At 43.3% G+C, this 24,628-nt stretch overlaps 1 long non-coding RNA gene across 1 annotated transcript; it reads left to right on the top strand.

Moving 5' to 3' along the window:
- Positions 1–14,065: 14,065 nt before the first annotated feature.
- On the top strand, positions 14,066–18,198 carry LOC122707885. The gene is made up of 3 exons (XR_006344948.1): positions 14,066–14,187; positions 15,660–15,759; positions 18,099–18,198. It is a non-coding gene; the product is annotated as an uncharacterized LOC122707885 (long non-coding RNA).
- The last annotated feature ends 6,430 nt before the right edge of the window (positions 18,199–24,628 follow it).

The following is a 24,628-nucleotide window of genomic DNA, read 5'->3' as shown; positions in this document are numbered from 1 at the left end:
ACCGATTTGATGGACATGAGTTTGAGCACACTCTGAGAGTTGGTGATAGACAGGGAAGCCTGGTGTGCTGCAGTCCATGGGGTTGCAAAGTGTCAGACACGACTGAGCGACTGAACTGAACTGAATTTTGTAGCCATGTGGTCTGGGACTCCTGTGTGATTTACCCCAAAAGATGTCCTCAGCATTCTAGCCTCAGAACAATTCATTTCCATGCTTGGAGAGGGTTTGTGCTCTGTTCTTTGAGCAGCTTTCTCTGTCCTCAGGGTTCCCTGAATTCTTATTTGCATTTGCACAGCCGTGATGGAAGCAATGGCCCAGATCCGCTGGTAACCAGATTTCAGCAGGCAGCGCCTCTGCCCCCGAGGAGCCCACTGGCCCCCTGCACGCAGTGGCTGTCACATCTCAGCTCTGCTGCTGGTCCATGGAACAGCCTTCCCTGTGGCTCTCCTCTTCCCTCAAAGCCTTTATCATCATCTGCTTCTATTTTGGGTGGGGTGAGATTTTAGTCCCCAAAATGAGAGTGAGCAACACCCCCACAGAGAGCGGTGCTCTGAGGATAAAAACCAACAATGCAGTACCTTCTGCTTTAATGAGTTTGTCTTTATTTCTCCTTTTCAGAAAATGAAATGCCCTTGCTCCCAATCCCTCCCAGTGTTGGCTTGGCAGGGCTCCTCTCCCCATGTTCCGGGCTCATTAAATTAAGTTTTTGTTGATAACCTTTGGCCAGACCCATCTTCAGGAAGACTCTAATGCATGTTAATAAGCCAGACTTTAAAGGCAGCAAAGATCTCCAGGCCCGTGGTCCCTTTCATGCCTTAGCAGCTTCCATGGCAAAAGGATGACACGACTTTTATCAGGGCTTGGGCTACATTCATATCTTATGACATAGATTTTTTTTTTTTAAAGCAGAATTTCAAAGAGCCTTCTTTATCACAATATCTTTAGTCTTCCTTAACAGTTCATAGGGATATTTTCTCAGAAGTTGTATAATCAAAGTCATAAAGTCATTTGTACATTTATATATATATATATATATTTTATCTTCAGGGGCTCACAGAGTTGGGAGAATGACGTCTTTAAAAGCAATTGCTGATATAAAGACCGACTTCAAATCAGCCCTGACCTTTTGTTCCAACAGCTCCTCTGTTATAGAACACATTCAAATAGCTATGTGGGTATCAGTAGGGAGAAGATTTCCCTAGTTAGGGGGGTTGGGGGTTCCTGCCGAAAGGATTGGTGCTGAGTGGGGGTGGCACCTGGCTTTTCTCTTGACTGCAGTCTAAATGAGGCGCCAAACGTCATGCCTGTGGGATGGCATGGCTGCTGCCCCTTTTTTCAGCTCCATCTGAGGGGCTTGCCTGGAACAAAGTGCCCACGGGTGTATGAATGTGTCTGGGGGCCAGAAGTGGATGGTTTCAAGGGCTCATTAGGTCTGGTGTTGGCTTGGAAACAGGGAAGTGCATGCAAGTTGCCGGGTCCTCACAGGCCCAGAAGTTGGGCTCCCAGGCTGCCTTCCATACTCCTCCCACTCCTCGGGGGAGCCCTCTGCTACGCAGAATGCATATTTCAGCGACCTGGTGATTGAGTTCTTGCTGAGGACCTGGCACTGTGATCTTCACTTTTACCTATATCATCTCATTTTGTGCCTTCTGCTTGATGAACTCTTTCTCTGTTCCTTATGATAATGAACAGAGAGTCTGAGTGATGAAGAAATGTACCCACAATTGTTCAGCTTGGGAGTGGCAGATGAACAGTTGTAACCAGGTCTCTTTCCACCAGATCACATTGCATCCTCTTGGGAAATGAACAGGTATTCTCTCCACCACCATGGCCTACTGCCTCGGATAGCATGTGCTCAGGACTAGTGGAATTCCTTCGGAACAGCTTCTCTCTGGCCTGCTCCTTGTCTGAAAATCCTGACTGACACATTTACCAACCAACAGTCTAAGAAGTCTTTATGAAGTGCCTACAGTAGTGTCTGGTTCCCACTTGACACATCACAAAGCACTTATTACTACAGTGTCCTGGGTTTATTGAAGGCACTCCTACAGTTTCTTTAGCAATTTCAGACTAGTACTAGATACTATTGGCCCATGATCCTCTTTTTTTTTTTTTCCTGCTAGTTAAGTCTCAATGAGTTAAGTCTCATTGGTTAAACAAACCATTGCTCCACTTATGTTTTTCAGGCTATGTATTCTTTATATAGTTATTTTATTTAATACTAACATAACTTCTCATAAAAACATTGCCTCCTCCATTTTACAGAGCAGAAAACTCAGAGAGGATAACTACCCAAAGTAAGAAGTGGCACTGGGCTTCTAACCCAAGCTTTATTCATTCTAAAGACCTTGCTTTTTCTAAAGGCCACATCCCTCGATGGTCAGCAGCCTTGCTGGGGACATTCTCCTCCCAGTTTCCAGGATGTGGTACAAATCAGAGCCTTTCATCTGCCACAGACTTTGGGCTTGGGCCCTAGACCAAAGAGTCCAGGCTTCGCTACATCTTAGAAACACTGGGGCGGGTGGAGCTTTAAAAAGTCTCCAGGCTCAGATGATATATCCTATGTTAGTCAGTGGAGAAGGCAATGGCACCCCACTCCAGTACTCTCGCCTGGAAAAGCCCATGGATGGAGGAGCCTGGTAGGCTGCGGTCCATGGGGTCGCGAAGAGTCGGACACAACTGAGCAACTTCACTTTCACTTTTCACTTTCATGCATTAGAGAAGGAAATGGCAACCCACTCCAGTGTTCTTGCCTGGAGAATCCCAGGGACGGTGGAGCCTGGTGGGCTGCCGTCTATGGGGTCGCACAGAGTCGGACATGACTGAAGTGACTTAGCAGCAGCAGTAGCAGCAGTACATTCAGACTGCTACAACAAAAATACCATTAGACTGGCTGGTTTTAGCAATAAGAATGTTCTCTTCTCCAGAATCACAGTCCTAGAGGCTGGGAAGGCCAAGATCAAGGGCTTGGCAGGCTTGGTGTCTGATTTGCAGGTATGTTCTCCTTTACATGGCAGAACATGGAGCGAGAAGGCAAGCTCTCTCATGACTCTTCTTGAAAGAACACTAATCCCACCATGAGGGCACCATTCTCGTGGCCCAAAGACCAAAAAGATAAACCCCTCCCCCCATCTATCTTCCCAAAGTCATCTCCAAATGCCATCCCTTTGATAAGTAGGGTTCAACTCTATGAGTTTTGGTGAGGATGCAAACATTTAGTCCATAGCATACCCCACTTGGATTAAATGTCTGGGGGTGGGAGCCAGAAACTGAATGTTGAAAAGCCCTCCAATTGATCCCTGTGTGCAGCAATCTTTGGAACCCCTTTCCCAGACTGTCAGGGGGCGCTGCTCTCTAGAATCCCAAGTTGGCTTGAACAGTTAATGGATCAGTGCACACATCTTCAAAGGAGCTGACCACCTGGTGCAGAAAGGGCTGCGCTGAACCTGGGAGGTGTCCTTCCAACTGGAGTGCTGGCCAATGAATTCATCATAAGTTCAGAAGTATTTACTGTCCGTCAAAGCTTCGGCACTCGGCGGGAGGTGACTGACTGTTGGCCAGAGCCCAGAGGTGTAGGCAACAGCTGTCCGCCAAACAAAACCTCCCTGCAGTCTGCGAGGCAGAGCGGGTCTTTGCTGCCACAGGGAGCATGTATATGACAAGGCATGTGCCTTCACACATTCTTCCCAGCCATCTGCCCTACTCCCATCCGTAAATTCCAAACTCTTCTTTCTTTTCCTGACTGTCACCCTATGGCCCCTGCTAATGATTTATACATCATCCTCTTCATTAACTGATGGGAAAGATACTCATGGTAATTTCTTTTCATCAACTCTCATTCCTTGTAGGCTCCCAAATAATTTCGCAAAGTGTGGCCTTTTGGTTAAGTTGTTAATGAAGCAAGCTCTAATTAACATTAGGGGTGTCCTCCGTACACACTCCTAGAGAATGGCAAGATCTTAAAAAGCTCCATCGTCATTAAATTAGTAAATTATTATGGCAGCAGCCTATGTGTGCTCTAACTTTTGATTTAAAAATTATCCTAGTGGGTTGATATGTTGTGTTTATCTTCTGCTAATTGAATGCTACCTTGCATTTAATCACAGTAAATTGGCCTTCCCTCTAAATAGATCTAAGGGCTTTTAACACTCGTTAACTCTTAGTAGCTTTGAGAGTAATGGGGAAGAGCATGGCAGGGAGAAAGAAGCTCTGAAGAGGTGGGTGGGACTCAGTCTGACACCATCAGTGCCCCTGCTCTGGGCTCATTTCAGAGCTCTGAGTTACATGTCTTTTCAGATTTCAGAAATGTAGTCAAATGGTCAAGCTTTTGGTTCTGGGTTGGATGCACCCAGGGAATCCAGAAAAAATGTAGCTAGTGAATGAATGAAACAAGTATGAATCCTTTGAAATAAAGAAGTAAACAAGAGGGCCCAGGGAGCTACTCGGCATCAGAGTTGTTCTTGTCAGTGTCTCGTCTGGGACTCTGAGCCTGAAGAGCCCACGGTCGCTTAGGCAGTGACGGGGAGCCGCCAGGTAAGAGCTGGCTAGTGGCCACTACATTGTGTCCAGGGGGAGATGGTCGATTACCTCTGGAAGTGGAAATGGGATCACTGAATCTTCCCAGGGGAGAGGAGTTGAGATGAATGTTAGTCTTTGCTATGCCAAAAGAGATTTGACTTCTTTTCAACCGTAATGCAGTCTCTGGTTGCCTTGGCTGACTCCCATCTTTCCCCATCGGCCACCTTTGCTGTCACCGTGGCCATCCCTAACAGACCCAGTCCATTCCCCGGCCATTGCTCTTTGAGGTCTCCCCGGATGCAAGCTTTGTTCCCATCAGCTGCTATGGACTCTGCTCTTGTGTAACTCATACAAGTTTGTCTTCTTACAGGAATGTTCACTTTTCCTTTGGGTTCTAGATACTAGCCAAAGATGGTGATGTAACAGCCCTGTTTATTCAGTGCTTCTAGGAGGCCAGGCCTGTGCTGTAAGCCTTGCGCCTAACTTCTAGTTTAGTTCTTGCTACACACCTATGAGTTGGGTGTTATTATCACTGTAATTTGGCCAAGGTCATTCAGAGAATGAGTTGAACAGCTGAACTGAGACTGGCTGACGTGTGATAACCTGCGTTGAGGACTATTTTATACTGACACTTTCTACTGAAGTATGTAATTCCCCCTGCTCTGAACCTATCCTCTCCCTTAATAGACAATTCTTTCTTCCTTAACATCATTATCACCATCATCAAATGCTTGCTGAGGGCCTTCTAAAAGAAGGGCAGGAGGCTATGCAACAGGGAGGTGCGAAAACCACTCAGCACCATCTCAGAGGTCAGGAGGCTGGTGGTCATCAGGCAGAGTGGGTGGAATATGATTATTTATTAAAAAGTGTAAAAGCCACATTCCTTGACCTCACAATTCCACTTCTAGGAGTCTATCCTAAAGAAATATTGACAACTGCAGCCTGGATTTTATGTACAAAGATCACTGTGTGCTTAATCGCTTCAGTCATGTCCGACTCTGTGCAACCCCATTGACTGTAGCCCTCCAGGCTCCTCTGTCCATGGGACTCTCCAGGCAAGAATACTGGAGTGGGTTGCCATGCCCTCCTCCAGGGGATCTTCCTGACCCAAGGATCAAACCCGAGTCTCTTATATCTCCTGCACTGGCAGGGGGGTTCTTTACCACTAGCACCACCTGGGAATCCCACAAAGATCACTAGCTAAGCATTATTTACGCTATTGGAAAACTGGAAACCATCCAAATGTCTTACAAAGGAATAAAGGTTAAACCAGTATTTTCTAAACTTTCATGGAACATGAATCCCATGAAATGCTTGTTTTAAAAAAAGCTTTCATTATTAATACATTTGGGAATTACTATTTGCTAAAACTCCTTCTTGAAGAATCAAAATCTACATTGAAATTCTTCAAAGACTTAAAAGAATCCTGAAGGAAAAAAAATATGTTAACTTAATTTAATCTGTTACTAAGTCATTTTTTGACATTCCATAGAATTATGCCTTCTTAGGTGGTGCAGTGGTAAAGAATCTGCCTGTCAATGCAGGAGACGTGGGAGATGCAGATTTGATCCCTGGGTCAGGAAGATTCCTGAAGAAGGAAATCACAACCAGTTCCAGTATTCTTGCTAGAAAAGTTCCATGGAAAGCAAAGCCTAGTGGGCTAGAGTCCATGGAGTCAGACAGAGTTGGACACGACTGAGCACACACATACACACATAGAACTACACTGAGGAAATACCAGGTATAATAAAATGGACTTGAATGTCCTTATGTTAGAATATTAGGCAGCTGTTCCCAACAATGTTTTCAAGAAATATTTAATGATGTGGGTTTGTATTCAAACCTGCAAAGTTAAAAATTAAGGTAGAAAGTTGTATGCAGTCTTATTTCAGTTTTTAGGAGAAATACATATATAATATCTATATATCTATAATATCTATTATATATATGTGTGTGTGTGTGTGTATACATATATATATATATATATATATAGAGAGAGAGAGAGAGAGCGAGAGATAGATAGATGTATAGAAGAAAAATGTTTTAAGGATCAGCCAAAATGCTAAGTGTGGTGTTTCCACATGGTAGATTTAGGAGTAACTTAATTTTTACCAGTTTTCTATATTGTCCAATTCTCTCCAATGAAAATGTTTAATAATGAGAAAAATCTTTGCCTTCAGAAACATACTGATAGCAATTCAAAGAAATGAACAGGCCTCTGTGCTAAGTGTTCTACTTGAGTTGACTCAGATCATACAAACATAAGGAGTTCAAAGGAGGGGGAGAGCTGAGGACACACTAATCAAGGTTTCAGCTGAGTCTCTCACATTTCTTCGCAAACAAGCCAAATTGTGCTACCTCTCATCCTGTTTATCGTCTTCACTATCCCACCTCTGCTCACACTCTTTTTTCCCCTGCCTTCACTCTCCCACTTCTCTCATCTCGTCTCTAGTTCCATCCATGCTGAAAGACCTTGGAGAAAACACCCGTTTCTGGACAACCGATACCCGCTCCCTTCTGTAGCACTGTTGTTGCTTTTTCATTTTACCTCTTACTATGGTTGCCGATGTCTGCCTCCTTATCTTCCTGCTCAACCTTAGAGCAGGATGTTCCCGGAGGAACTTAGAGCTCCCAGAGGGCAGGAACCACATGTTACACGTTGTCATAAACTTGAGGGCACAGAGCCTTCTTCAGAGGGTACTCAATGCAATCAATCTCAGAAATTAATACACACTCAAATTTTGACAGAAGTGAGGTTTGAAGGAAGAGGAGGAGGACCTTGAAATAGGAATCGGCAAATTGGATGTGGGGAGTTGTGAGCACACACCTTGGGGGCGGCCAGTGGTGTTCCTCAGGGAGTAGAGGGAGATAATGTTGGAGATGAGGAATAGAGGACAGGGTTTTTTTTTTTTTTTTCATGAAGGGTCTTGAGTGGGCCACAGATGTGGACCCTTCTATAACAAGACATTTCACACTTTGAATCCTGCAGTCTTTCCTGGAAATGGAGAGGTTCAGGCCCCTCCCATGCAAATCATGACTCACTGGGTGGGGAGAAGGGCTGAGCAGCTGTGTCAGTGATTGTGATCACAGGAGACCCTTCCATTGGGGTCTGGGGCCACACGTGGGGAAGTGTGGCTCTATTTATTGGCAATGGGAGGTACAGGGGTTTCTACAGAGGACAATGTCCTCAGAGGAAGGGTGGAGGGGATTCCAACAGGGAGAGACAGGCCAGGCAGTCAGCAGAAGGCTAGTGCTGTAACACAGCAAGAGTGAGCCCGACAGTGCAAAGACTCCCTGGATTTTTCTGGCTCTTTCTTGTTCAGTCACTCAGTCCTGTCCGACTCTTTGTGACCCCATGGACTGCAGCACACCAGGCCTCCCTGTCCATCACTATCTCCTGGAACTTGCTCAAACTCATGTCCATCGAATTGGTGATGCCATCCAACCATCTCATCCTCTGTCACCCCCTTTGCCTTCTGCTTTCAGTCTTTCCCAGCATCAGGGTCTTCTCTAATGAGTCGGTTCTGCTCACTCTGGGTCTGCTTCTCCCTAATCCTCTCTGGTGCTGGAGGACTAGTCTCTAAATCAGGCACTGTGTTTAGACAAAAGGTGGGGGGACTCCCAGATGTTTCGGCTTCATTCCTTGAACTGGCAGGTCTATCCTCTTAGGAGAGAAATTTGGTCATGTTGAGTTTTTTTTCTCCCTTAATCTTTGTTTTGAGATATTTTGTCAACTCAGTGATGCTGGGGTAGATTTTTTCTTTTCAACTGAAAGTAAAATATCAGATGACCCTCTGAGGTAAACGTCCCCATTTTAGTTCCTGCAGAATTCTTACCATTGGTTTTCCCAAGACAGCTGTATAAGACTCCCAGGACTCATCTGTGCACTTGGCACCTGCACAGACAGGACAAGATCTGGGTGGATGGGGCTTCTCAAGCTTTTTCCAGAAAGTAAGTCAGGTGCAAAAAGGAAAGGGAAGCCGTTGGAGAAACATATCAGGCAGCAGGATAATTTGCTCTCGGTGAAGGTACTTGGGAACGTGATTAGAAGAACATCGTTGGTCCTGAAAAGAGCAACTCAGGGAATCTATTTGTAGGGGTTAGAAAGAGAGGCATTAAAATCATTGAAATTCAAAAAGTATCTAAGGCATCCCTGCCCTACAGAAGGGGTTTCTGGTTATTATTATTATTGAATATTTATATTTATCTGCATTAAGGATTGGGTTAACCTTTGCAATCTTCACAATAACTCTTTGGTTTAGGGAATATTATTATTTTCCCCACTGTGCAGACCGGAAGTGGGGGTCAAGTCAGTTAGACCTGCCCCAGTGCCTACAGCTAGGATTCCTTGAGTGGAGATCAGAGGTGTGGGGTGGTGGGTCAAAAGGGGGAAGAAATTAAGGAACCCTTTAACCAGTATTCAATGATCTGCGGACACTGATTTCCATTTGGATCTATAATGAGGGCCTTATCCAAAAGGGCTGGTCAGAGGCCAGATTTGCTCTTGTATGCACACCTGAATGGGGGTCACAAAGGAGAGGCCATGAGGTACAACCAAATGAGGGAAAGGTCCTTATAAATGAGTTGAGATGCCTCAAGAATTTTATCCAATACAAGCTACTTGCCTCATACTTACCTACTTGTGTAAAGGAAGTGTCCTAACTTTTCATCACGTTGCGAAATGACAGATTGAGCCTGCCAAGAACCAAGGGAACAGGACAAGCTCGAAACGGCAACAGTGTGGCCCCAGAGGGCAGAGTCCTCAGCCTTTAGGACTGAGGTTTTTCAGCCCTGTCTCTCATTTTTGAAGGCCCTTGCCTTCCACTTCCCCTGAGATACACCTTATCGAGGAATGGGTATAGGGGAATGCATTGGGGGTTCAAGAGAGGAGAAGAAAAGCTCTCTCCTTCCGGGATCCTGGCCAAGTGCCCTCACTTGCCCTCTCAGGCTGATGTTTGGTTACTTGAACCCCTGATTTCCTATCAACAGTATCCCTCTTTCCCTTATTTATCAAAAACCTGGTTAAATAAACTCCAGGCGCAGTGAAAGACACATTATAGGGATGGGTGAAAGATACAGTTCTTGCCTCCCAAAGAGCTCCAAGCCAAGGGGGAAATCAAGCGAGTACGTAGCGGCAGGCAGCACCAAAACAGTGTGATGCTAGGGTTCTGCAGGGACTCAGCATGTGCAGGGGAGCTCAGACTCACAGGATGCCTTGGCTGGACATGGAATGACAGAGGATAAAATTGACACAAAGCGCACTTTCTGCAGAAGGAACGGCACCTGCAGAGGTGAGGAGGTTCAGGGGAGCAGATGTGTTTGAAAATAGCAAGATTGAGACTCATCTGACTTTTAAAAATATTTTTCATATGCAGAACCCTGGTTTGTTATCTTGGACATACCAGTTATCTAACACATATCTAACACTCCTAATGCTGTTGCTATGGGGCAGACATTCAGCCAGCTGACCAAAGGCCCTGAACGTCATTTGGAGATTGACTGTTTTGACCCTACTCCGTTGTTGTGTGTGTGTGTGTGTGTGTGTGTGTGTGTGTGTGTGTTGAGAAAGTTAAGGATCATTGAATGTTTTTCCATGGGTTTCATGATTGCATTGGGGAGTTTCATGATTATATTTGCCTGCTGGAAAGCTTAGGCTTCAAAGCTAAGAATGACTTTTCAAGAGCAAGACTGGCACAGGAAGGCGGGTTGAGAGGCTACACCGACTCTTCAGAAAAGGGCGATGAGAGCTGAGAGGCAGAGGGCAGGGAGAGGGGCCGGCGGATCTGAGGGCACTCTAGGACCCTGAGTTCACCTGACTGTGTGGCTGACTGGACGGGGAGTGAAGGAGCCAAGTCAAGGACGACTCTCGGGTCCTTCGGAAGTCGGGGCTCCCGTGACCTGAGCTATGGAGGACAAAGTGTCCTGTTCTTGAGAGAGCCTTGCCTTGGGTGACCCGCACCCCGTGTGCACAGCCTCTCCTGGCCGCAACGCTGTGTTTACACCTAAGAGCTCTTTGACACTCTCCACGTCCCGGGTTTCAGCAAGACCACCCACGGGCACGCTGGGCAAGCAGGCAGGGAGGCCGGGTTCCCAGGACGCAGAGGCCCCGGCAGCTATGTGTTTACGGTCTGGCCTGCCCAGGGGCTGCATCTGAGGGGCTGCCTCTGTCTGCCCGGTGCCCCCGTGGCACCTGGATGTACATCCTCTCCTGGTCACACCAGCCTTCCCCTCAGAGCCGGCGGGGTTCACCGCTTGCCTTCCCCTCAGAGCGGGCGGGGTCACCCCCCCTCAGAGCGGGCAGGGGTACGGCGAGGAGCGAGGGTGAGAGGGTGATTCTGCGCCTCAGATGATGACCTGACCTGAGTCATCTGGCCGCTGCCTTCCCGAGTGGGCGCTGAGAGCCCACTTGAGGATGGAGGCCAGTTGACTGTGACTGCTCACCGTCCTCCCTCTGAGAGATCATGACCGATGGTCCCGAGAGCGCGGCTCCACGGGGCCCTGGTGAAGCGGCCTGAGGCCGCCTGAGGCCTCGTCTTCACAGGGGAAGCCTGGGGCCCTGGGCTCCGCCTGGCACGCAGGGGCCGTGGAACAGACAGTGCCGCAGCAGCCGGGGAGGGGATGGGCCGTGGGAAGGAGGGCGGGCGTTTTATTCTTGGAGCCCTTTGGGGAGAGGGGAGTCAGAGACGCAGGCGAGTGGGAAGCCACGGGAGATGTGTCTGCCTGTGGTGGGTTGTAACAGCACTCGGAGTTATAGAGAGCTTGGAGAAAAGCTAAGTCCAATTCCTTCATTCCACAGGGGTCACAAGTGACGAATCAAGGAAGCTCGGACACAGACCCAGGCTTTCTGACTCCTGTGCGCTTAGACTCCAAGGACTGTGTCTCCTACCCAGACGCAGGAAGTGGAGAGATGGGCACAAATCTGGGTGATTTTTTTCAGAGTCAGTGTCCAACCCAAATGACAGCCTTGAATGCCTCGAAGAAAATTATTTTCCTTTAATATCTGACTTGTAGTCCTCTGCCGTCTGGACCTAGTTTCTCTGCTGGGAATCATTCAGAGGATATTCTTAATCAGAGGACCAAGCAAAAGAGTGTGAAAGGTGAGGCTTTTGTCTCAGCCATTTATATAAAAATATATATGAATATATATTATATAATGTGTGCATATTATATACATTTTTATGTTATATAACTTATATATAGTATTATGCATATTTATAACATATATATAAAATATAATATATATTAATGTATAATAATTATGTATAGTATATATTGTATTATATATAATATATTAATTATATATTATATAATTGATATATAGTATATAAATATACTTAGTTTCTCCTCACCAGGAGGAATTTCCCTGTCAAATGTCAGGGTACCAAACAGGTTAGGACCTCTCCTCATCGTTCCACCTCTGTGAACCACATTCATATCAGCATTTACCTTTCAGGGGTTCCTTTCCTCAGAGGTAATTGTCACTGTGGAAAGAAAGTGATTACTGATATCTTCCAAGATGTTCATAATGAAAAATGATACCTTAATGCAATAACTTTCAAAAATGTTAAAACTAAAAGTTTTTTTTCAAAGATCAAAATGTGAAAAGCAACAGAAGAGTAATAGTGAAATATTAAATGTATACCCCAAACTCCAAGTCCAAATTTTTAAGTTGAAAGTTATGAGCTTTTCCTAAACTACGTTGTGCATATTTATGTGTATAAATATACAGTTTGAACACATTTAGAACTAGTCCAAAACTTGCTGCTGAAAGAACAAAGAAGTACTGTCTTTTGCTATTGACTTTCTCTCTTAATGAAGTATCCAAATGTTTCAACTTCAGGTCATATAAGCCTATATTATCTTTTTAGTGGCCTCCTACATTTCATTGTATGGAAGCAGGATAATTTAGGAGGATGGATGTTTAGAATGTTTCCAGTTTTTTCCACTCTTACAAATTATTTTTGACATTTCAAAGGTAACGCATCCTTTCTACAAATGCTCTTGCATGAAGCTCCTAAACTTCTCAGAGGGAAAAAAGAGAAAAAGTACATCTGGTTAAAGCTGATGAGACTGGTAGCCTAGAGGGGTTGGTGAGTCTTGTCCCCTCTGATGGGTCCTGGGAAATGTTCAAGGGAACCTCGAGGGGTCCTGGGAATTCAGTTTGAAAAGTTTGCTGTAATTATTTACTTTGGCAATGGTACTTATTTACATTTAAAAATAAGTTTTCTAAAGAATGAATTGCTAATGGTAGAATAGGAGGCAATACATCAAGCTATTGCTGCAGATGACTTTGAGTGATGGAGCCTTTCCTTATGTTTTTCTTCAATCAAATTATCCACTAGACAGATTGGCCCAGATAATTCTCCAATTCCTAATTCCAAACTACATTAGGGACACTCAATTCACCAGTGGGGGACCAAATGGAAAGAACATCAAGCTGGAAATTGGGACTGCAGGGTTCATATATTTGCCTCTTCATGCTTTTATTTCAAGCCTCTGTTTGAAGGTGTGTGAAATGGCCAGAAGATCCTTGCCGCTCTACTGCTTATTGTAGCAAATATAGATGAACTTCTTGGTATTCTAGCCCCTGGTATATAGATATAAAAAAGGGGGATTCTAATTTTCTTTTTTTTATCATTTGAGTAACAAGAATTTAAGGGAGAAAGTTAATTTGGGGACAAAAGAATGCTGAATTATACTTTATATATATATATAAAGTATATATATATAAAGATATATATATATATTATCAAGTTCTTAGGAGGATGTTTAGGCATAGTTCTTAGATTCATGAGCAAGCTTGTATTTGGAGCAACAGAATTTGGAATCATAGTGCAGTCAAAACATAAATTAATAAATGAATGAAGAGAGCAAGAGACAAACAACATCAAATCAGAATAATCACTATTTTCCTTGAGCATAGAAAAACTTTTGCTATTTGATTGATTGTTTTTCCCTGAAACCTCCTCTACCCTCTCCTGGGTGGCTTGATTCCCCTGAAGTCAAAAGCATGGAGGGGAGGGGAACTTGCCTTGTTTCCTGAGGCTCAGACTCCTAGCCCTACTGTTGTGTTGACTGAATCCTTGGACCTGAATCTTCCTTTGATTAACTTTCTGGGTGACTTGGTTCCTCTAGTCCTAGAGGCTGCTTTGCTGTTGTCTGTCTCTCAACATTTGAGTTTCTTCAAGAGTGGTCTTCAAACCATCACATGTGAATCATCTAAAGAACTTGTGCAAGTGAACCAGTTTGCTGTTCACCTTAAACTAACATAACATAATAAATCAACCATAGTCCACTGTAAAATAAAAATTTTAAAAAAGAACATGTTATAAATATCCTGTTCCAGACGGCATGATTCAAAAACGGTAGGTGATGACAGGGAATCTCCATGTATAGTTAGCACATCATGTAATTCTTAGGCACATTAAGAATGGCTATCCTCTACAATTAGGGATGGAAACCCTTGTCTATTTCTCAAACCCTAGACTTTTAATCATCCCCTTGTTGACTTTCCATCTACCTGTCTGCTTATTTAGATCTCCATGTACAGCCCGATGCTTGCTGGCTGTTGCCATAGTTTCTGTGTACACATCGCTGTCCACTGCACTCCACTTCCTGCTGAGATTGTAGCTGAATGTACCCTCTCACCTGAGGCCAATTGCACCACAGGTACCTGGTTCTTTTAGCTGCTAACCTTGTTCAGTTCACCTGTCTCCAAACCTGCTGCTTTGGGACTTAAAAAAAAAAAAAAAAGACACATAATACTACAGTCGATATGTGTTAAGTGACTATTGGGTGTCATTATCTCATGTAACCATCCCACCACACTAAATAGATATTATTATTTTGCTGCATTTGAACGTATCCTCAGAAGAATTAGCATGACTGCAAATTTGCTCCAAGATGTAACATGGTCATTTCTTTCTTGCCATATTCCCCTAACTGGTCCCATCTGAATCTCATCCATTTCTTCTTATCCAGAAATTCAGCTTAAAATTGATTTGTGACTAGTTCAATAAAAATGCTTTTGAAGGTTTTTTTTTTTTTGTAGATAGATAACCATTGCTGGTCTGGGGAAGAGGCTGGTGTCTGTGAAATCTGAAATGAGTTATGGACAATAATGTGTCCATGTCAGGAGGTGGAGCAAACCCAAGCAAACAGGTCAGGAGGCAGGCAGTAGGCAATGGGAAAGTGTCTTGGGTTGTAGGGCTTTGAGCCCTGCCCCAGAATTCAGGAAGCCAGTCCTATGGATAGAAATAGAGGTCACAGACAGTGCAGATTCTCACTTTCAGAGGAATTGAGTTAGCCAAACGTTACTCTGGAAAAGAGCTCGCACCTTGGACTCTAGTTACCAGAATGGTAGTTCCTGGTTATGGAGCTTCAGAAATAAGCTTAAGTGATCAGACTTTAGGCTCAAGGATAGAGCCAAACTGGCACAAAGGCTTACTGAATGGGGAACCATGGCCTGAGGGTCTGGAGTTCCTGAAATCTCTACAAAAATCAGCATCTGAAGGGTTGTGGGGTGGGGGTGGAGGGTGGTTGATAGCAGCCTCAGCTATGGGGGCGAGCATGAATATGGCTTCAAAGACCAGGACCCAGGAAGACTAACTCAGAAGCTTTGCGGTTGCAGCCAAAAAGGATCCTTTGTGTTTTGGAAAAACCCACAGCAATTTCTTAACTTGCTCAGATTTAAAACCAAAATCAATTTGTATTAGATTAGCTGTATGTCAATGCAGGCCAGGCTTTCAGGCTCCACCAGTTTTAGGTAAATTGAATTGGCAATTCAGTATCCTTTTCAGGTCTGAGGGTCATGCAGCTGACTCCAGGAAAAACAAAAAACACAAACAGAAAAACACACAGATTAGACAAGCAGGCAGTGGAGCCAGGGGGCTGTGGCTTCAGAGGTTCAGACTGGTGACTCCTCCAGGGGGAGTCTCCAGAGGCCATTCTGTCCAGCCATGTGCTTCCAGAAAAGACAGGTTCAGAGAGGTCCAGGCAGCTGAGTTTAAACTGTGTTTACAGTTTTCACAGGGAGAGTGCTGCACCTGGCTGCTGATTCGGAAACTTCTTGATATAATAACTACTGTCAACCCTTCCCAAGAACTTTCTCTTGTGCAGCCGAGTTCTGTGCTCCGTTACAGACGCTGCTTCACGTAAACACTGTGCATGAAGTGGCCAGTGTCACAGAAGAGGAAAGCAAGGTCCGCGAGGATGACCTGAGAACTCAAGGTTACCCCGCTGGTAAGAGGCGAAGCAGAATTTGAGAGCAGTGTTTTTAAGGCCAACTGTTTATCCCCCTTACAGTGAAATTTGGAGATGGAAGCCTGATCTCCTGTTGTATCCTTTGTAGAGACTCTTTTTTTCTTCTTTCCCTAAATCTATCTTTTCTTTTCTCATCCCATTATTGCAGAAATCTGGGTGGCTTTCTATTTGGTTGGTTTTCTTTCTTTCTTTTTCCAGGAAATAGTATATTTTACTCAGTGTAAGATAATTTTAACTATGACAAATAGGTATATCCTAAACAGAATCTCTCTCTTAAATCATTGCTGTATCGCAACCCCAAACACAGAGAAAACCAACTGGAGGTCTTTGAGCAGAAATTCCCATATAGTACTAAGAGCATGGGTACATAATCCAGGGTCTCTCTAGTTTCTTTTAGACCGTCTCAAATGCATGGGGAGGTAGGAAAACAGCCTCCAGGGAATGCAGGGCCCTGTCCACCTCACACACAATTGACTGTGTGCCCATCACCCATCTACAGGGACATCTTTGCCTCTCTCATCAATTATTATTTCTCAGGCACCCACTGGGTGCTCAGCATTTCAGAGAAAAAGACGAATTGACTCTGCTGTCAACCATCACCCTGCAAAGAGCCAAATTATTTTGATGTTCTTCAAACATATTATAATTAAAAAATTACATGCTGGGAGAAAAATTATAAGCATTTAATCAGAAGAGAGGGTCAAGCTGATGTAATTAGGGAGGGGAGATGTGCTGGCTTTTATCAACAGAGCCAATTTCATCACTTTCCTGGTGAAAGCAATTGGATTTGAGGCTAAGATGTTTCCATCAAGTTATTTTTGAATTGAGGAAATATAATTTCATTGTGTTTGTTCAGGAGTGTCTTTGACCTCAGTGCTACTCTCTAAGGCCAGTCTCCTTTAACTATCCACTGATATGGCCATGGCTTGCTTCTCACGGAGGATCTCAGGCCTATTGTGGCCTAATACATAAATGCATTTAAAAAAACAGCTAGCCCTAGCAAAAAGCATCAACTGACGGATAGGAGAAAGCTCCCAGATGGCAACCACTGAAGTATTTGCCAGAAAGGGAATCTGTTGGTAAGCTAAAGTGCTTTTAAGAGAGTTGAATCATTCACCGAATCAGAAAATTGCCTAGGTCTTAAAGAGAGAGACCGTGGAAAACCAAAAACAAGCAAGCAAACAAAAAACCACACACACACACACAGACACACAGACACACACACACACACACAATTGAAAAAAAGAAGCAAATGTGAATTTCCCTGCCACTCTCTTTAACATATCTCAGGCTGGCTGTATGGCTACTGCTTTCTTTTCTCTGGCTCAAGCCAAATTCCCCTGCCACAAGTCACTGAGATGGAGAGAAACTTAGTTTTCTATTTTCCTTGGTGGAGGAAGTCCAGCTCTTCTCCCTGAACAAGGAAGGCTGAGTAGGAGTGGGAGGTTACATTCTGACTACCCTGGCAGGAAGAGGCGCCTTCGGGCCCCCTATCAGGACTAGGTAGCTCCTGGGGAGGAAGATACCCTGGAATGGGAGCTTGAGAGACTTGAGTTCTGCTCATTGACAATTGTCCTCATTCCTAAAATTTGGAAATATATGTAATAGTAATTCTTCAGTAATGACAATACTGATCCCTCTTGGTTTTGTAATGCTTCATGATGTCAAGAACTCTTTCCTCTATACTGTCTTATTTGAACCTTATCAAAATTTTGTGAAGTGGTTAGGCACACACTATTGTGTGTGTATGCATGTATGTGTATGTATATCTATATGTATATATATATACATATGTTCTAACTTTTAAAAAATTGGAAAGTGATAGGTATTACTTATTACTATGTAAGAGGTGGGAAAAAAGGAGGCTTGGGGTAGTAAGTGATTTGCTGATAGTCACACCAGTAGATGGGAAGAGCTAAAGCACAAATCAGACCCAACTGCTCTTTTCAAAACCCTGAAGTATTTTTAGAGGATAATACCTGCCTTAAATTACCCTTGTGAGACTCAAATAAAATAATGCTTTTGAAAATGCTTTGAAGAATGAAAACTCGCCATGTAGTTTTAAGTTTCTACAGTTTCTGATGGGTATGTGAACGTTCTATTTCCCAAGTACGTGGGTTCAGCGGGAACCAGTGGCATAAATTCATAGCTCCAGGAGGCATCCTGTTCTCTTTTCTGAAAGCAAATACTAAGGACAAGGCCTCATCCAAGATGAATACAGAGAGAGAAAAATACAATAAAAATGACAAATAGATATTGGGCAAAGACATAAAGTAAACATGGCAAGAAAGCAAATTGCTTCTGCCCTCCTCTTAAAGGAGATGAAATGCTGAATGGCCACCAAGATGGAGAGGCTGGAAGGATGAAGATAGTTACCAGAGATGAGGACGGAGTCTCTGAGAGCAATTCAGATCTGCACGGCTGGTAAGCGCGACACTTAAAGATGATGAGATGGAAGTGTTGACAGCTGAAGGCAGCCTCTCCAAGGCATACATTTCACAGCACAGAGAGGCCTGGCCCCAGAATAAACATCAGAGGAACACAGGTAGCCCGGGCATCTGGCTGTTGGTGTATAGGTGTCTTTAAGGTGTGTATGTATGAGTTACCGCTTGACCCATTAATTTATCCATCCAGCTATTCCTATCTCTTCATTCATTCATCATTGCCTTCTATCCTGGGCATTGGTCATGGGGCCACAAAGGTGAAAGACAGAGGTCCCTGTCCTCTGGAAGCTCATAGGATAGTGATGGTGAAAAAGAAGTAAACAAGTGATCAATCCACATTCAGGTGCTATCGGACAGAGAAGGGCCAGATATAATCGAAGCTCAGATGAAGGTCACCAAAGCCAGGCTTGAGGAGAGCAGGGCAGAAGAGAGGAAAGGAATGGAGGAAGAAAAAGCCCCCATGAGGAGCACAGACTATATATTGGTTACTTGTAGCATCTAGGAGTTGCTTTCTGAATCACGCCAACTAGGACCCAAGAATACAAATGGGGAAGTTTCTCCAACTCAGATTATACTGATGGCCTTTCAGTTCAGTTCAGTTCAGTCGCTCCGTCATGTCCAACTTTTTGCAACCCCATGGACTGCAGCATGCCAGGCCTCCGTGTCCATCACCAACTCCTGGAGTTTATTCAAACTCATGTCCATTGAGTCGGTGATGCCATCCAACCACCTCATCCTCTGTCATCCCCTTCTCCTCCCACCTTCAATCTTTCCCAGCATCAGGGTCTTTTCAAATAAGTCAGTTCTTTGCATCAGGTGGTCAAAGCATTGGAGTTTCAGCTTCAGCATCAGTTCTTGCAATGAGCACCCAGGAATGATCTCCTTTAGGATGGGCTGGTTGGATCTCCTTGCAGTCCAAGGGACTCTCAAGAGTCTTCTCCAACACCACAGTTCAAAAGCATCAATTCTTCGGTGCTCAGCTTTCTTTATAGTCCAACTCTCACATCCATACATGACTACTGGAAAAACCATAGCTTGCACTAGACAGGCCTTTGTTGGCAAAGTAATGTCTCTGCTTTTTAATATTCTATCTAGGTTGGTCATAACTTTTCTTCCAAGGAGCAAGCATCTTTTAATTTCATGGCTGCAGTCACCATCTGTAGTGACTTTGGAGCCCCCCAAAATAAATCCTGTCACTCTTTCCACTGTCTCCCCATCTATTTGCCATGAAGTGATGTGACCAGATGCCATGATCTTAGTTTTCTGAATGTTGAGTTTTAAGCCAACACTTTCACTCTCCTCTTTCAGTTTCATCAAGAGGCTCTTTAGTTCTTCTTCGCTTTCTGCCATAAGGGTGGTATTATTTGCATATCTGAGGTTATTGGTATATCTCCCAGCAATCTTGATTCTAGCTTGTGCTTCATCCAGCCTGGCATTTCATATAATGTACTCTGCATATAAATTAAATAAGAAGGGTGACAATACACAGCCTTGACGTACTCCTTTCCTGATTTGGAACCAGCCTGTTGTTCCATGTCCAGTTCTAACTGTTGCTTCCTGACCTGCAGGAGGCAGGTCAGGTAGTCTGGTATTTCCATCTCTTGAAGAATTTTCCAGTTTTTTGTGATTCACACAAAGGCTTTGGCATAGTCAATAAAGCAGAAGTAGATGTTTTTCTGGAACTCTCTCACTTTTTGATGATCCAACGGATGTTGGTAATTTGCTCTCTGGTTCTTCTGCCTTTTCTAAATCCAGCTTGGACATCTGGAAGTTCACTGTTCATGTATTGTTGAAGCCTGGCTTGGAGAATTTTGAGCATCATTTTGATAGCGTGTGAGATGAGTGCAATTGTGTGGTAGTTTGAGCATTCTTTGGCATTGCCTTTCTTTGGGGTTGGAATGAAAGCTGACCTTTTCCAGTCCTGCTGAGTTTTCCAAATTTGCTGGCATATTGAGTGCAGCACTTTCACAGCATCAGTTTTTAGGCTTTGAAATATCTCAACTGGAATTCCACCACCTCCACTAGCTTTGTTCACAGTAATGCTTCCTAAGGCCCACTTGATTTCACATTCCAGGCTGTCTGGCTCTAGGTGAGTGAGCACACCATCGTGATTATCTGGGTCATGAAAATCTTTTTTGCATAGTTCTGTGTATTCTTGCCACCTCTTAATATCTTCTGCTTCTGTTAGATCCATGCCATTTCTGTCCTTTATTGTACTCATCTTTGCATGAAAAGTTCCCTTGGTAGCTCTAATTTTCTTGAAGAACTCTTTAGTCTTTTCCATTGTATTGTTTTCCTCTATTTCTTTGCATTGATCACTGAGGAAGGCATTCATATCTCTCCTTGCTATGCTTTGGAACTCTGCTTTAAATGGATAGACTTTCCTTTTTTCCTTTGTCTTTCACTTCTCTTCTTTTTTCAGCTATTTATAAGACCTCCTCAGACAACCATTTTGCTTTTCACATTTCTTTTCTTGGGGATGGTCTTGATCACTGCCTCCTATACAATGTCATGAACCTCCATCCATAGTTCTTCAGGCACTCTATCAGATCTAATTCCTTGAATCTATTTGTCACTTCCACTATATAATCATAAGGGATTTGATTTAGGTCATACCTGAATGGTCTAGTGGTTTTCCCTACTTTCTTCAGTCTTAGTCTGAACTTGGCAATGAGTTCATGATCTGAGCCACAGTCAGCTCCTGGTCTTGTTTTTGCTGACTCTATAGAGCTTCTCCATCTTTGGTTGCAAAGAATATATTCAATCTGGTTTCAGTGTTGGCCATCTGGTGATGTCCATGTGTAGCATCTTCTCTTGTGTTGTTGGAAGACGGTGTTTTCTATGACCAGTGTGTTCTCTTGGCAAAACTCTGTTAGCCTTTGCCCTGCTTCATTCTGTACTTCAAGGCTAAATTTTGCCTGTTACTCCAGGTATTTCTTGACTTCCTACTTTTGCATTCCAGTCCCCTATAAGGAAAAGGATATCTTTTTTGGGTGTTAGTTCTAGAAGGTCTTGCTGGTCTTCATAGAACCATTCAACTTCAGCTTCTTCAGCATTACTGGTCGGGGCATAGACTTGGATTATTGTGATATTGAATGGTTTGCCTTGGAAACAAACAGATCATTCTGTCATTTTTGAGGTTTCATCAAAGTACTTCATTTTGGATTCTTTTGTTGACTATGATGGCTACTCCATTTCTTCTAAGGGATTCTTGCCCACAGTAGTAGATATAATGGTCATCTGAGTAAATTCACAGATTCCAGTCCATTTTAGTACACTGATTCCTAAAATGTCGACGTTCACCCTTGCCATCTCCTGTTTGACCACCTCCAGTGTGCCTTGATTCAGGGACCTAACATTCCAGGTTCCTATGCAATATTGCTTTTCACAGCATCAGACTTTACTTCCATCACCAGTCACATCCACAACTGGGTGTTGTTTTTGCTTTGGCTCCGTCTCCTCATTCTTTCTGGAGTTATTTCTCCACTGATCTCCAGTAGTATATTGGGCTCCTACTGACCTGGGAGTTCATTTCTCAGTGTCCTATCTTTTTTATACTGTTCATGGGGTTCTCAAATCAAGAATACTGAAGTGGTTTGCCTTTATAGAATAGAAATTTCTCCCTCCTCCTTGCTCTGCAACACTGAAGTCTGCTTTACCAAAAAGTCAAAACAATAGGAATTATTTTATTATTAAGGATGATCTCAATAATCAAATGATTATCACAGTTTTCCCCAGGTGCTCTCGTTTATCACCTCCGTTAGCTCAGAAGTCTTTTTGTAAGGCATTTGGGGCATCAGGCCCACCATCTCAGAGGCAGACTTAGTCATTACATTACCAACAGCAAATCTTTGCACTTTAGATATCTCTTCTGATCTGAGTGAGAGAAAAGAACTTTTCTGTTTGGGCTATTGGCCTCTTTTTTGACTTTTAGTAAAGCCATTCTGGGCTTCCCTGGTGGCTCAGATAGTAAAGAATCTGCCTGCAATGTAGGAGACCTGGGTTCAATCCCTGTGATGGGAAGATCCGCTGGAGAAGGGAATGGCTACCCACTCCAGGATTCTTGCCTGGAGAATTCCATGGGCAGAGGGGCCTGGCAGGCTACATTCCATGGGGTCGCAAAGAGTCTGACAGGACTGAGTGACTAACCCAGCAACACAAAGCCATTCTAAGTTTGCAAACACATTTCCTACCACTATAGCTTAAAGGTTTCAGCTCTGGGAACTCTGGGCTGCCTTGGTCTCTGCTCTCTTGCATCTGTTCTTTGCGTCTCTTTCCAATAATGTTCCCCTTCCTGTCTCTGTCTCCTATCTCTGGCCAGGGCATTCTGATAGGCTCTACCTCTACACTTGGGATTTTCTGACTTAGATCCTTTTAGCTTTCCTGTTATCCAGTTATATATTCATCCTGAATTCTTCCATACTTTAACTTGAACATGACATTTTCCCTCTTTATCCTCACTTCAATCAATGAAAAGTTTTAAATCTTTCCAAGTCTGCCTTTATCCAGCTCATTTGAAGGGCCCCTCTTCTCTCTGGCTTAGTGGTTAAATACCCTAGCTATCTACATACTACTCATATATATAATATATTAACCCCCATTGCACATTAAACACACACACACACACACACACACACACACAAACTAAACCCCAATATTTGTAACTTAAGAAGATACTGATACCATCTTGTTGAAATGGAATGATGATCAATTTGCCAGAAAGCAATTTAGCTGAAATCAGTGCTCTTGTTAATCAGCTTGTCTAAAATTCACTCATTTAAAAAAAAGAAAAAAAAACCTCTTTATAGCTCTTTAAGAATTTCATTTTATAAAAATATATCTGCAAAATATAGTAGTTTTTGAGGTAATTTTAACCAATTTCTCCCCCAAAAGTATTTCCAATTTAATTTCATATTTTTGATGAGTATGCATCATATTTGTATAATTTTATGAATGGAAGAATTATTTTGAATCCTTGAGTAGCTTTTTATACTGATTTTATTTTTAGATATCAGGAAGATTTTTAGCCAGATTTTCTAAAGATCTTATTTTTCAAAGTTTCTTCTCACAATAAATATTTGCCAAATCCATATAAACCTTAATTTACATAATTGTTTGTCACCAATAAGCAGGTGGGAAAGAACCCACTCCTCTGCATTTTATTATCATTTGGGGGAAGAGTATAATTTTCTCCAGGTGTTTATTCTCAGCCCAGTTCATGTTCCCAGGTGTCCAGTTTGCCAGGTGTTACTTGGAAAATAGAAAAATAGAAAGAAAGAAAAATAGAGGTTCATTTCTGCCGGCCCATTTGTGGGATTTTGGTCAGGTGGACCTAGACTAAAGGCATAAGTCATTGAGGGCTTTGCAAAGCCTTGAGACCTGTTGAATCAAGTTTAGATAAAAAAGGAAAAAAAAAAGATTTTTCCAAGAGGAATATTTTTGGATGAACTTCTAAAGCCGGTGTACAAATTCTGAAGGCTAAATTGTCCTCCAAGTACCTTTCAATGGGGTTATTTGTGTCCAACTTGACATTTGTTTTACTTACAGCTCTTTTTCATTGTGTTGCTCCTTCCAATGAGTCTCAGTTTCCCCTACAGCATTTTCCAGATTTAGCAGGTCCCCTAGGGCTGTGCACAGATGAGTCAGCTTTCCACAGTCTCTTGTTTCTGTGTCCAGGAAATAAAATATGGGGACTCATGAGGAACTTTCAGTTCACGTACGTATGCTGGCCATGGAAATTAATCTTCTTTCATCAGAACAGTGTTGAATTAATATACTTGAAGATATAGCTAAAGAAGTGGGCACTGTGATTAACAGAGAGATAAAGGGATGAAAAATATGACCAAGAGATAGGAGGAATAACTCAGTTCAAAATCTGTCCAACAAAATGCCCAGAAGAAAAGAATTGTGGAGATGCAATAATCAGGAAGAAATTTCCAGACTTGAATATATCTGGAATATGACTGCTGATTGCAGAAGAATTCAAAAACAAAAGTGACTATGTTAAACATCGTAACTTCCAACACATTGTAGGGGATTTCAGAATGTTAAGAAGAAAACCTCTTAAGGCATGTATGTGTGTGGCTGAGTCACTTCACTCTTCACCTGAAGCTGTCATAACATTCTTAATTAGCTTCTGTTTGTCCTGTACTCGGCGTATGTCTGATTCTTTGAGACCCCATGGACTGTAGCCCGCCAGGCTCCTCCATCCATGGGATTTCTCAGGCAAGAATATTGGAGTAGATTGCCATTTCTTCCTCCAGAGGATCTTACTGACCCAGGAATCAAACTCTTGTCTCCTGCTTTAGCACTGAACCACCTGGGAGGCCTGGGTATCGATCACATTAATCTACTGACAACAGAGGGGGCTTCCCAGGGGGCACAGTGGTAAATACCTGCCTGCC

This window comes from Cervus elaphus, chromosome 14, assembly GCF_910594005.1.
Source record: "Cervus elaphus chromosome 14, mCerEla1.1, whole genome shotgun sequence".
Classification (NCBI taxonomy): domain Eukaryota; kingdom Metazoa; phylum Chordata; class Mammalia; order Artiodactyla; family Cervidae; genus Cervus; species Cervus elaphus.
The sequence above is the reverse complement of the archived record's forward strand: the minus strand, read 5'-3'. Positions and strand labels throughout refer to the sequence as shown.